The sequence below is a fragment of the Erinaceus europaeus genome (assembly GCF_950295315.1).
Source record: "Erinaceus europaeus chromosome 6 unlocalized genomic scaffold, mEriEur2.1 SUPER_6_unloc_7, whole genome shotgun sequence".
Classification (NCBI taxonomy): Eukaryota; Metazoa; Chordata; class Mammalia; order Eulipotyphla; family Erinaceidae; genus Erinaceus; species Erinaceus europaeus.
The window spans coordinates 1,197,969-1,209,122 of NW_026647180.1; positions in this window are offsets into that span (position 1 = coordinate 1,197,969).

Sequence of the window (11,154 nt, forward strand, 5' to 3'; positions counted from 1 at the left end):
AATCTTTTTAATATTTACAAAAATTTGAATTGTCCATTTATTATATCTCATTGACAAAGCCACCCACTTTTCCAGTCACAGAGACATATTTCCTTTTTCTCTTTTTTCAACACTGGATGTCCATGTTTGTTTTCCTTTTATTATGGTGGATGACATTGCTCTTGCAAAATCCACAGAGTCCCTGTTGGCAAGTCCTTACCACAAAGGACGCCATGGCAGTATATAGTCCAGCTAACCTCACCAGCTTATCCAAGTCTTCTCTTTCTGCTGACCTACCACTGCTGACTTCATCTTTGCATGCTTATTGACTGCTCACTTTTCTCAAAATGTTCCTTGATGTTCAAGGAACCTCACCTTGACTTCTAATGTGTATGCACATCCTCTGTGTTTTGGTAAACACCATCCTATATTTTCATGTTAATTCTTCTCTACCTGGTCCTTGCCTCCTAGTTTTGCTTGTTCCACAGCTGACCAAAAGAAGAAAATTTCATCAGTTGGCGCTGACCAGAAGACCAGACGTGCTGTGTTTCTTCCCCTGGACATCACATCCACTGACTGCTTCCCTTAGACTTGCTGGTGGCATGCTAGGACACTCTATATATTCCTCCCATAAATTTTCTGACAAATTACAACAGGTTATAGACTCCACCACAAATAGTCTTGAGTCACTACAGAGCCCCTTATGAGACCCTTATTAGTCTTTTGTTAATAATTACCTTAGGACCCTTTATTTTTAATAAGATTACTGATTTTATAAAACAGCAGATTGACTCCTTGGCATTAAAACCTTTGCAAATTCATTATCACAGACTTGATTTGGCTGACAGAGGCCTGGCTGAACCTGAGGATGACAGACCCCCTTTTCGGATGGCATAAAACTCAGAATTATGCATCGAGACATCCAACCTTGGCAGGGCAAGGACACCAGTAAGGGGTGTAAGGCAAAGCACTGCAGGGGGAGGACCCTATTGTCCGCCTCTGAGTCCCCCGTGAAGCAAACCTGATTTGCATGGAGGTTGGTGTCAGCAACAAAAATTGTTTCCCTAGAAACTGTGGCTCTGCCTCCCCTCCCCAAAAAGACACCAAGAGCCTTATAAGATGCGGGAAGGTTGGTTTTTGCACCCATCCCGTGGGAGGATTCAGGTCAATACTTCCCTCCTCTGGTTAAGCCCACCAAACCTGCTGTCAGGGTCTCTGCTCCTCACCCACATTGCCTGCCTCAATTTTAAAATTATAACAAAGGAAAGATATGCCAGGAGCCATTTCTCTGCTTTATAGATGATAAGCTTTGAGACAACTGAACCCCTCAAGACAAATGTTAATTACCCCCTGGGCAGGCCATTTCCCCTTAGGTAAACCATTTATCAGTAATCAAGTGAGTCAACACACAGTTTGGTTCCTGCCATTTGTTGCAAGGAACATTCCTCTTTGAAGTTTGCTCCCCCTTCCCCTCCTCCAGCATTCCCTCTCCTTCCCCAAAGCCTTATAATGCCTGTATTCTCAATAAAATTTAGAGCTTGATCAGAAACTTGACTTGCTCTCGTTCTTCGCGTCTCTTGTCCCTATCATTTCAGGTCTCATTGGGTTGCTAGCCCCTGCTCACCGCCCTGCTGGCCGGGGCAAATATTTTAAAAATTAAAAATAAAAATATTTTTATTATCTTTGTTTATTGGATAGTAACAGAAGAAATCAAAAAGGAAATGGGAAGTAAAGAGGGAGAAGAGAGAGAAAGAGAGAGAGAGAGACCTGCAGCACTGCTTCACCATTCACAAAGATTTTCCTCTGCAGGTGTGGTGGGGACTCAAATCCAAAATAAATTTTAAGAATCTAACTCAACTCATTTTGTGTTGATGGTGTTAGGGTTTAGAGACAGACTTAAGTTTGAATAAAATCTAGAGACAGGATGTAAAGTTCAAAATCTCAGAGCCAGAAAAAGAAATAGGGCTTTGCCCAGACCCATCCCTGCTACCTGCACGATGAGACTGCGTGAGAGGAGGACAAAGCAGTAGGAATATAATATCCCTTTGGAATATATATCCCTTGGAATATAATATCCCTTTGGAATATATATCCCTTTGGAATACAACTAAAATAGGCCTACCAAGGAGGTGACTATAACTTAATTTGGGTTAAAAATAGAGTAGAAAAAAGGAAAAATTTTTTTCTTTTAAATTATTATTCCCAAAGCGAACCTCCTCCCCCTCAACCCCCCATAACCAATCCCGGGGGACCACCTCTTAGCAGGCTCCTCTGCTGAGCTTCTTTCTTTAACAAGATTCCTGTCCCACCAGGGAGTACCATTCATTCTAAGTCTATTCCCTTCTGAAACCTCTGGCCTTTTTTCTTTCTAAGTAGCCACCCCTCCCCCACATTGATAATTAAATAATAAAAAATAAACTAATAAAAAACTCTTTCCTTTAACTGCTCTTTTATTACTGTTCTTTTTCTTGTCTTTTTATTTTCTCTCTCTCTCTCTCTCTTTTTTTTTGTGGCTTCCAAAGCCACAGACCCCATCCCCTACATCACCAAACAGTGTGCTTTCACTGAATTCACTGATACACGTTTGGGAATTATTTTTGGGATGAAATCTGACTCAGAGTGGACTCTCACTATGAGTATCTCTGATCAACTTCCCTTCCTCCTTTAGCTACCCCTAGAATATACAGTGGATAATAGATTTGTATAATTTTCTATCCCAGCTATCCTTGTCTAGTCCTGAGGTTTTTTTAATTATTATTTTTCTTCTTCTTTCTTAACAATCAGCTACCTCTGCTCATGAGGTTTGAGGTAATCTGGGACAGGGTGTTTTTTTTACCCTGCTCTATTTTATTATTAATATTATGTAAAGGCATATATCTTCCGCCCCCCCTTTAGGTTGATCAGAATTAACTCTTAGGGTATCTTTCATTGCTAGGGTAATGGGCATCTTATCTATTGTGGGAGGAACTTGTCTCATTACTCCTACCTCCTCTACAGACTCTTGCCTTCCTCCTCCTAGCTAATTAAAAAAATTAAATTAAAAATAAAGTAATCAAAAAAAACTTTCCTTTCACTGCTCTTTAATTACAGCTCTTTTTTATCTTTTCTCTTTTCTCTCTCTTGTTTCTTTTTTTATCTTGTCATAAACTTCTTCCTTCCTTCTTCTTTGCCTTTATGAATTTGTGAATTATTTTGGGGAATAAATCTGACTCAGAGTGGACTCTCTATGTGTCTATCTCTGCTCTAGTTCCCTTTCCCCTCTTGTTACCCCTAGAATATACAGTGGATAGTAGATTTGCATAACTGTCTATTCTTGCTATCCCTTTTTTTTTACTCTTTCTTCTTCACTGGGATTTGGTTACTATTTTTTCACAGACTGGAGATATTGTTTGGCTAACTGGTAGTGATTAAACTGCTTCAATACTTGCTACAGTTGCTATTGTAATTCCTGAGGTTGGTGAGTGCAATTGTCATAAAGGTATTTAGTACAGTGTTAATTGTACTGAAGACACAACAAAAGAGGAATAACAGAGCATAAAAAAAGAAACACATTAAAAATGGGTAGATCAAAAACAAATAAAACTGCTACTCCAATGAATGAAGACAAGAGCCCAGAAGAAACTACAAATCAGCCAGAAGTAACCATAGATAAGAAAAGGATACAAGCAATAATAAACTTATTAATGACAGAAATGAAAACAACTTTGGAGGAAAGGAATGGCACTATTCGGAAAACAAGTTGAGACCCCCAAGGAAAATACTGATTATCTTGAGGCAATTAGAGAACTGAAACCTCAAATAGCTCTAATGAAGAAAAAAGCTGAGGCAAGGGAAAGCAGACTAACAGAAGCAGAAAACAGAATTAGTCAGAGGATAAGTTAGAGAAAACTAAGAAAGAGGTGAAAGAGCTCAAAAAGAGACTGAGAGACACTGGAAACAACAACAGAGACATATGGGATGATCTCAAAAGAAGTAACATTCGTTTAATTGGCCTGCCAGAGGAAGAAAGAGAGGAAGGGGAAGCAAACATTCTAGAGGAAATAATAGAAGAAAACTTCCCAGACCTGAATAACAGAAAGGACATCGAGATTCAAGAGGCCCAGAGAGTTCCAAACAGATACAACCCAGACCTGAAGACACTAAGACACATCATAGTCACTATGAGAATAAGTAAGGATAAAGAAAGGATCCTAAAGGCTGCAAGAGAGAAACAAAAAGTCACATACAGGGGAAATGCCATAAGATTATCTGCAGACTTCTCCAATCAAACTCTAAAAGCCAGAAGAGAATGGCAAGATATCTATCGAGCCCTGAATGAAAAAGGGTTTCAACCAAGGATAATATATCCTGCTAGACTTTCATTCAAACTAGATGGAGGGATCAAAACCTTCTTAGACAAACAACAGTTAAAGGAGGCAACCATCACCAAGCCGGCCCTGAAAGAGGTTCTAAAAGACCTCTTATAAACAAGAACATCACTATAAATACTTGCAATATATCAGAGCAAACAAAAATTTTTATTTGAACAATGGCACTACAATACATTAAATCAATAATATCAATAAATGTCAATGGTTTAAACTCACCCATCAAAAGGCACAGAGTGGGGGATGGATCAGAAAGCATAACCCAACCATATGCTGCTAGCAAGAATCACATCTGTCACAACAAGATAAACACAGACTTAAAGTGAAAGGATGGAAAACTATCATACAGGCTAACGGACTACAAAAAAGGGCAGGAACTGCCATTCTCATCTCAGACACTATAGATTTTAGGTTAAAAAAAGTAACAAAAGATAGGCAAGGACATTACATAATGATTAGAGGATCAATCAGCCAAGAAGACATAACAATTATTAACATCTATGTACCCAGTGAGGGGCCATCTAAATATGTCAAGTGCTTACTGAAAGAATTTCAATAATACATCAATAATAATACAGTAATAGTGGGAAACTTCAATACACCACTCTCACACTTAGACAGATCAACAAAGCAGAGAACCAACAAAGATACAAGAGAATTGAATGAAGAGATAGACAGACTAGACCTCTTGGACATTTTCAGAGTCCTTCACCCCAAAAAACTGGCATACACCTTCTTTTCAAATCCACATAATACATACTCAAGGATAGACCACGTATTAGGCCACAAAGACAGGATCAATAAATTCAAGAGCATCAAAATCATGCCACGTATCTTTCAGACCACAGTGGAGTAAAACTAACATTTAACAACAAACCGAAGATTATTAAAAGTCACAGAAGTTGGAAACTAAACAACATTCTCCTTAAAACTTTCAGGAAACAGTTAGTACCCATACTTCTTAAGCTTTTCCATAAGATTGAAGAAACAGGTATACTCCCTTCCACCTTCTATGAAGCCAACATCACCCTGATACCAAAAGCTGATAGGGACAGAACAAAAAAGGAAAACTACAGGCCAATATCTCTGATGAACATAGATGCCAAAATATTAAACAAGATCTTTGCTAAGATTTGCTAATGAGCTGAACTTGGATGGGAAAGGATGGGAAATTGAAAACCATAGTAAATATTAAAAAGAAATGTTTCTGAGTGGAGCCAGACATGTTCATTCCTACTAGAACCTGGTTTAAAAATGACAAGCTGAGAGCGGACCCCAGAGAGCCCTGAGCAGCCCCAGCACCACCGCCTCCTAGTTACCATCACACCCTGGGAGGAGCTGCAGCTGCAGCAGCTGGCCCCAGTCACCATCATGGCAACCATGAGCAGAGTGGCCTAGACCCAGCAGCCGCAGGCTGCCCCCGCCCTCAGCACCACCGACACCACGCCTGGTGCCACGGGTAGTGGCACAGGGAGCGGCTGCCCAGGCAGCCTCATATTGGTGGCGCCTGCTGGCAGGGACAAGAAGATCAAGGCAATGAAGGTTATGGGAACATTAAAATGGTCAATGTAAGGAGCAGATATGGTTTCAACAACAGGAATGAGCTGAAGACCTTAAGTGCTTGCTTTTTGCCCCTTGACCAGATAACCAGAACTATCTGCATTATCTATGCAGCAAGGGGGTTTTTATTATTTTTACCTAAAGATGTCTCTTTTTGGTAATGTCAAACATGTTTTTTTTTTTTTTTTAAAAAGGCCTGGTTTTTCTCAATACACCTTTAAAGGTTTTTAAATTGTTTCATATCTGGTCAAGTTGAGATTTTTAAGAACCTCATTTTGAATTTGTAATAAAAGTTTACAACTTGATTTTTTTCAAAAAAAAAAAAGGCAACAAGCTGCAAGCATCTGTTAATAAAGGTCTTAAATAAAAAAAAAAAATGACAAGCCATCTTCTGTTTCCCAAGGAGAAGACTGCAAAAGAGACCTTGGTTTTACATTTTTACTAAATTTGCCATATAAACATTTAATTATATATGATTGAATTAATTTAAAAATCTACTTTAATCTTAAATATGCTAAGTATAGAAACTAAAAATCACGTATTAATAATCACACTATGAATCCCAAAGTATGTGTTTTCACATTTATTGAAAATATTTTATTAAAGATGTCCAGAGGGGAGTCAGCACCATAGCAGTCTAGCAAAAACCAAACAATGCATACATAACATTCCTGACTTCCATTGATGCTACAAAACAATAGCAATTAAAAAGTTATAGCACTGTAACAAAACCAATTTATAGACCAACAAAACAAAATTGAAATTCCATAAATAAACCCCTATGTGTGTACTAATAAAGGACTAAAACCTTTTCAGTGGGGGAAAAGAAGGCCTCTTCAATAGCTGATATTGGGTAGTCAATTGCAGAAAAATGAATCTGCACCAGCCTTTAACACCATATGCCAAATTAACTCAAAATGGACCAAAGACCTTGTTGTTAGAACTGAGACTAACAAATATAGAGAAGAAAACATTGGTGAAACACATCCACAATTTAACATCAGGCTCTATATGGAGACTCATCACACTATGGGTAAGCAAAACTAAAATAAGGTTAAATTACTGGGACTATATCAAATTTAACAGCTTCTTCACATTAAAAGAAAACTTCACACACACATACACACACACACACACACACACACACACACACAAAGGTAACCCGGAAATTGGGAGAAGATACCTGGATGTCACAAAACTGACAAGAGACTGATCACAAATGACAATAAATCAATCATATGACTCAACAATAACAACAAAACAATTAAACCCATTATTAAATCACTAATAAAAATAGGAAAAAAAATAAGCAATGTTCCTCCCTCACCAAGTGTATAGAGAACATGTTTTCTTTAGTATTTTTGTTAAGCTAGCTAAGCTAAACTCTTTTCTAAATATACTACAGAATGAATGTGGAGCTTCAGAAAGTTACTAAGAAGGTAGCTAGCAGATAGTGTGCTTCTGTGTTTTTACAGATTTTTTTCTCTTGCTTTCTTTAAATTAGTGATTTAATAATGATTAAGAAGATTGTGGGATAAGAGGAGTACAATCCCATACAATTCCAGTCACCAGAGTTCCCTATACACTCCCCTCCACTGGAAGGTTCCCTAATCCTTATCCCTCTGGGAGAATGGACAAAAGATTTCTTCTTTTTGCCTCCAAGCTTATAGCTGGGGCTTGGTGCCTGCACTGCAGTCCACTGCTCCTGGAGGTCATTATTTCCCATTCTTTTGTCATAGTTGTTACTGCTGTGGTTATTCTTGCCATTGCTATTGCTGTTGGATAGGACAGAGAGAAACAGAGAGGACAGGAAGACAGAGACTGAAAAGGAGAGCAACACCTACAGTCCTGCTTCACCACTTGTGAAGTGACCCCCTCCCACAGGTGGGGATCCAGGGGTTCCAACCAGGATCCTTAGGCCAGTCTTTGCGCCTTGTACTGTGTACACATAATCCACTGCACTACCGCCAGGCCCTGAATTTGCTTTATATTTATATAAATCTTATATATATACATATATGTATAACACTTGTTAATTATTTAAAAGATGCCTTCAAGTTCTTCTATTAAATTTTTATTTATTCATTTATCCTTTTGTTGCCCTTGTTGTTTCAAGTTCTTAATAATAACTGACCCTATTATTAATATTCTCAAATGTGTACAAAGAGAGGAAAGGCTACGTAACTAAGAAAAACTACTAACCTCAGTCCAGAAACATTTTTTTCATTCTGGGACTATATCAATTCACATCTAGACCATCCCCAAACAGCAGTGTTGTTTCCTCTGATGTCTGCACATTGGCTTCCATATAGTGTCTACAAGGATATGTACACTGAATTGTTACTGTTTACCTGTTTGCTACAGATTTAAAGATTCTTTTAACTTGTTTTTAAAAAATATTTATTCCCTTTTGTTGCCCTTGTTTAATTGTTGTAGTTACTATTGTTGTTGTTATTGTTGCCCTTGTTGGATAGGACAGAGAAATAGAGAGAGGAGGGAAAGACAGTGAGGGGAGAGAAAGATAGACACCTGCAGACCTATTTCACAGCCCGTGAAGCAACTCCACTGTAGGTGGGGAGTTGGGGGCTCAAACCGGGATCCTTAGGCCAGTCCTTATGCTTTGTGCCATGTGTGCTAAACCCACTGGGCTACCGCCCAACTCCAAGATTCTTTAAATGTGCTTTTTAAAAATATGTATGTTTTTTATTTTCCCTTTTTTGCCCTGGTTCATTTTTATTGTTGCAGTTATTACTGTAATTATTGATGTCGTCATTGTTAAAAAGGACAGAGAGAAATGGACAGAGGAGGGGAAGACAGCGGGGGTGGGGATAAAGATAGACACCTGCAGACCTGCTTCACCAGGTGAAGGACTCCCCTGCAGGTGGGGAACCTGGGGCTCGAACAGGGATCCTTAGGCCGGTCCTTGTGCTTCGTGCCACCTGCGTTTAACCTGCTGCACTACCACCCAGCTCCTCCAGATTCTTTTAACTTTTTTCTCTCAACATCATTGTTTATTTATTTATTTTTTTTTTACGTTCTGTGTTTTGTTTTCCTCACTAGGGTTATTTCTGGGTATTGGTGCCTGCACAAGGAATCTATCATATTTTACATATTAATTTGCTTTTGTTACAAAAGGCTTGGTTATAAAATCCTGCGCCTGGTAGTGCCTCAATTAGCAACCACCCCTAAGAAAGCCTGGCGCACTAGCTGGCACTTGGAGAGCAGGGCATCAGCCACCCCCTGCTGGCGCACGCATTTCCCCCACCCCAGCAGCTGCAGCCGAGGCCACCCTACACCAGCGACCCCACACCTCTCCTTTCCCGCGGGTCCCAGAGAGCGTCACCACAGGGAATTGACCAGGGAGGTTGGGGGAATGCAATGTGCTGCCACCGCCACCGCCACCGCCACCGCCACCACCACCGCGGCTGCCCCTCCGGCGCCAGAACCCGAGTCCCAGTCAGCATGTAGCCCTCTTGCTGGTCAGCCCCTCCATGGGTCTCCCGGCTACTGTGCTCACAGGGCCGAGGAGGGACCGTCGCACCTCCGCGGCACCCCACTAGGCGCCCTCCGTGTTTTAGGGTCCGGTAATCCACAGAAATTACCAAGAAACCAGAGCGATGTAAAATCAACAGAGTCTTTATTAGCTGGCGCCAGGGACGAACACACTGAGCCACCACGCAGTGGTGGTCAGAAATGCTTGACCCCCTCTATAGTTTCTATTGAGATTATATAGGGTTTAGGGCAGGGGGGCTACGTGACAAGCATCGTGTTAGTTTAGTTAAAAAAAAGTATTCCCAAGCCATAGCAGGAGAAAGCAGGGGGGTAGGGGTTGCGACTTTTGGTTATCTTCCCTTCTGCCTGGTCAGCAGGATGTTGCAGGTTGGGGAGTTGCCTTTCTTAAGCAGGACATGCTGCGGTGGGTAGGAAGCTAAGTCATCAAGCAGACGCTGTGCTGTGCTCCTACTCATTTGTGAACCTTCAGGTCCTACCAGTATGGTACACATCTGACTGACTGATCCAATGAGCCTTAGAATACAGGTGGCTTTACACTACAGAGAAAATATTAATAAGCCTATGAATACCTATTTGGCACATACCAGTCACCAGAGTTTTGATGTACCTTTCTAAGTCAGAATCTACAGAAAGTATAAGAGTTGAGTGAAATCAACTTCAGTGTCAGCAAGAGCAGCTCTGCCAATTACATGAACACAATCTGTAATTAGCTAGTGGTCACATTTCTTCAGTGTCTGATTGGTTAAAAACATATCTCTAGCTGCAATTTCAACTGTTAATTTGAATGATAGTGATAATAGCTGTATCACAAGATTAAAGTCAGGACCACCTTACTGACTGGACAGTGGCAATCATAATGAAAACCATACTTTAATATTAGTTAAAGAGTAAAGGCCAGGCCAGGCGGTGCTTCACCAGGTTAAGCGCACATAGTACAAAGTGCAAGGACCTGCACAAGGTTCCCAGTTCAAGCCCCTGGCTCCCCTCCTGCAGGGGGGGGTTCACTTCACTTCACAATCAGCAAAGCTAGTCTGCAAGTGTCTATCTTTCTCTCTTCCTCTCTATTTCCCCCTGCTCTCTCAATTTCTCTCTGTCCTGTCTAATAACAGAAAAAATGCCTGCAGGAGCAGTGGATCCATGGTGCAGGCACTGAGCCCCAGCAACAACACTGGAGGCAAAAAAAAAGTAAGAGACAAACGAAACATAAATGCAAATAGTATATAAATACACGTATTAATCATCTCCAGGGATGAGTTTTAAATTGAAAATGTATTTTAAGATGAGACATTGTATATTCCTAAAATTACCACTCATTGTAAAAACAGCATGTAAGCATACCCATATACTTGCAAGGAAGACCTTAAAACTAGAAAATAGAGAGCTAGGCGGTAGCAGTGCAGTGGGTTAAGCACACATGGTATGAAACGCAAGGACCTGCGTAAGGACCCCAGTTCAAGCCCCCAGCTCCCCACTTATAGGGGAGTTGCTTCACAGTCAGGGAAGTAGGTCTTCAGGTATCTGTCTTTCTCTCCCCCTATCTTCCCCTCCTTTCTTGATTTCTCTCTGTCCTGTGCAGCAGCAACAACAATAGCAATGGCAACAATAAAAATACCAACAACAAGGGCATCAACAAAGGCAGCAAAAATGGGGGAAATGGTTTCCAGAAGCAGTGGATTCATAGCGCAGGCATCGAGCCCCAGCAATAACCCTGGATATATATATCCACATATATTCA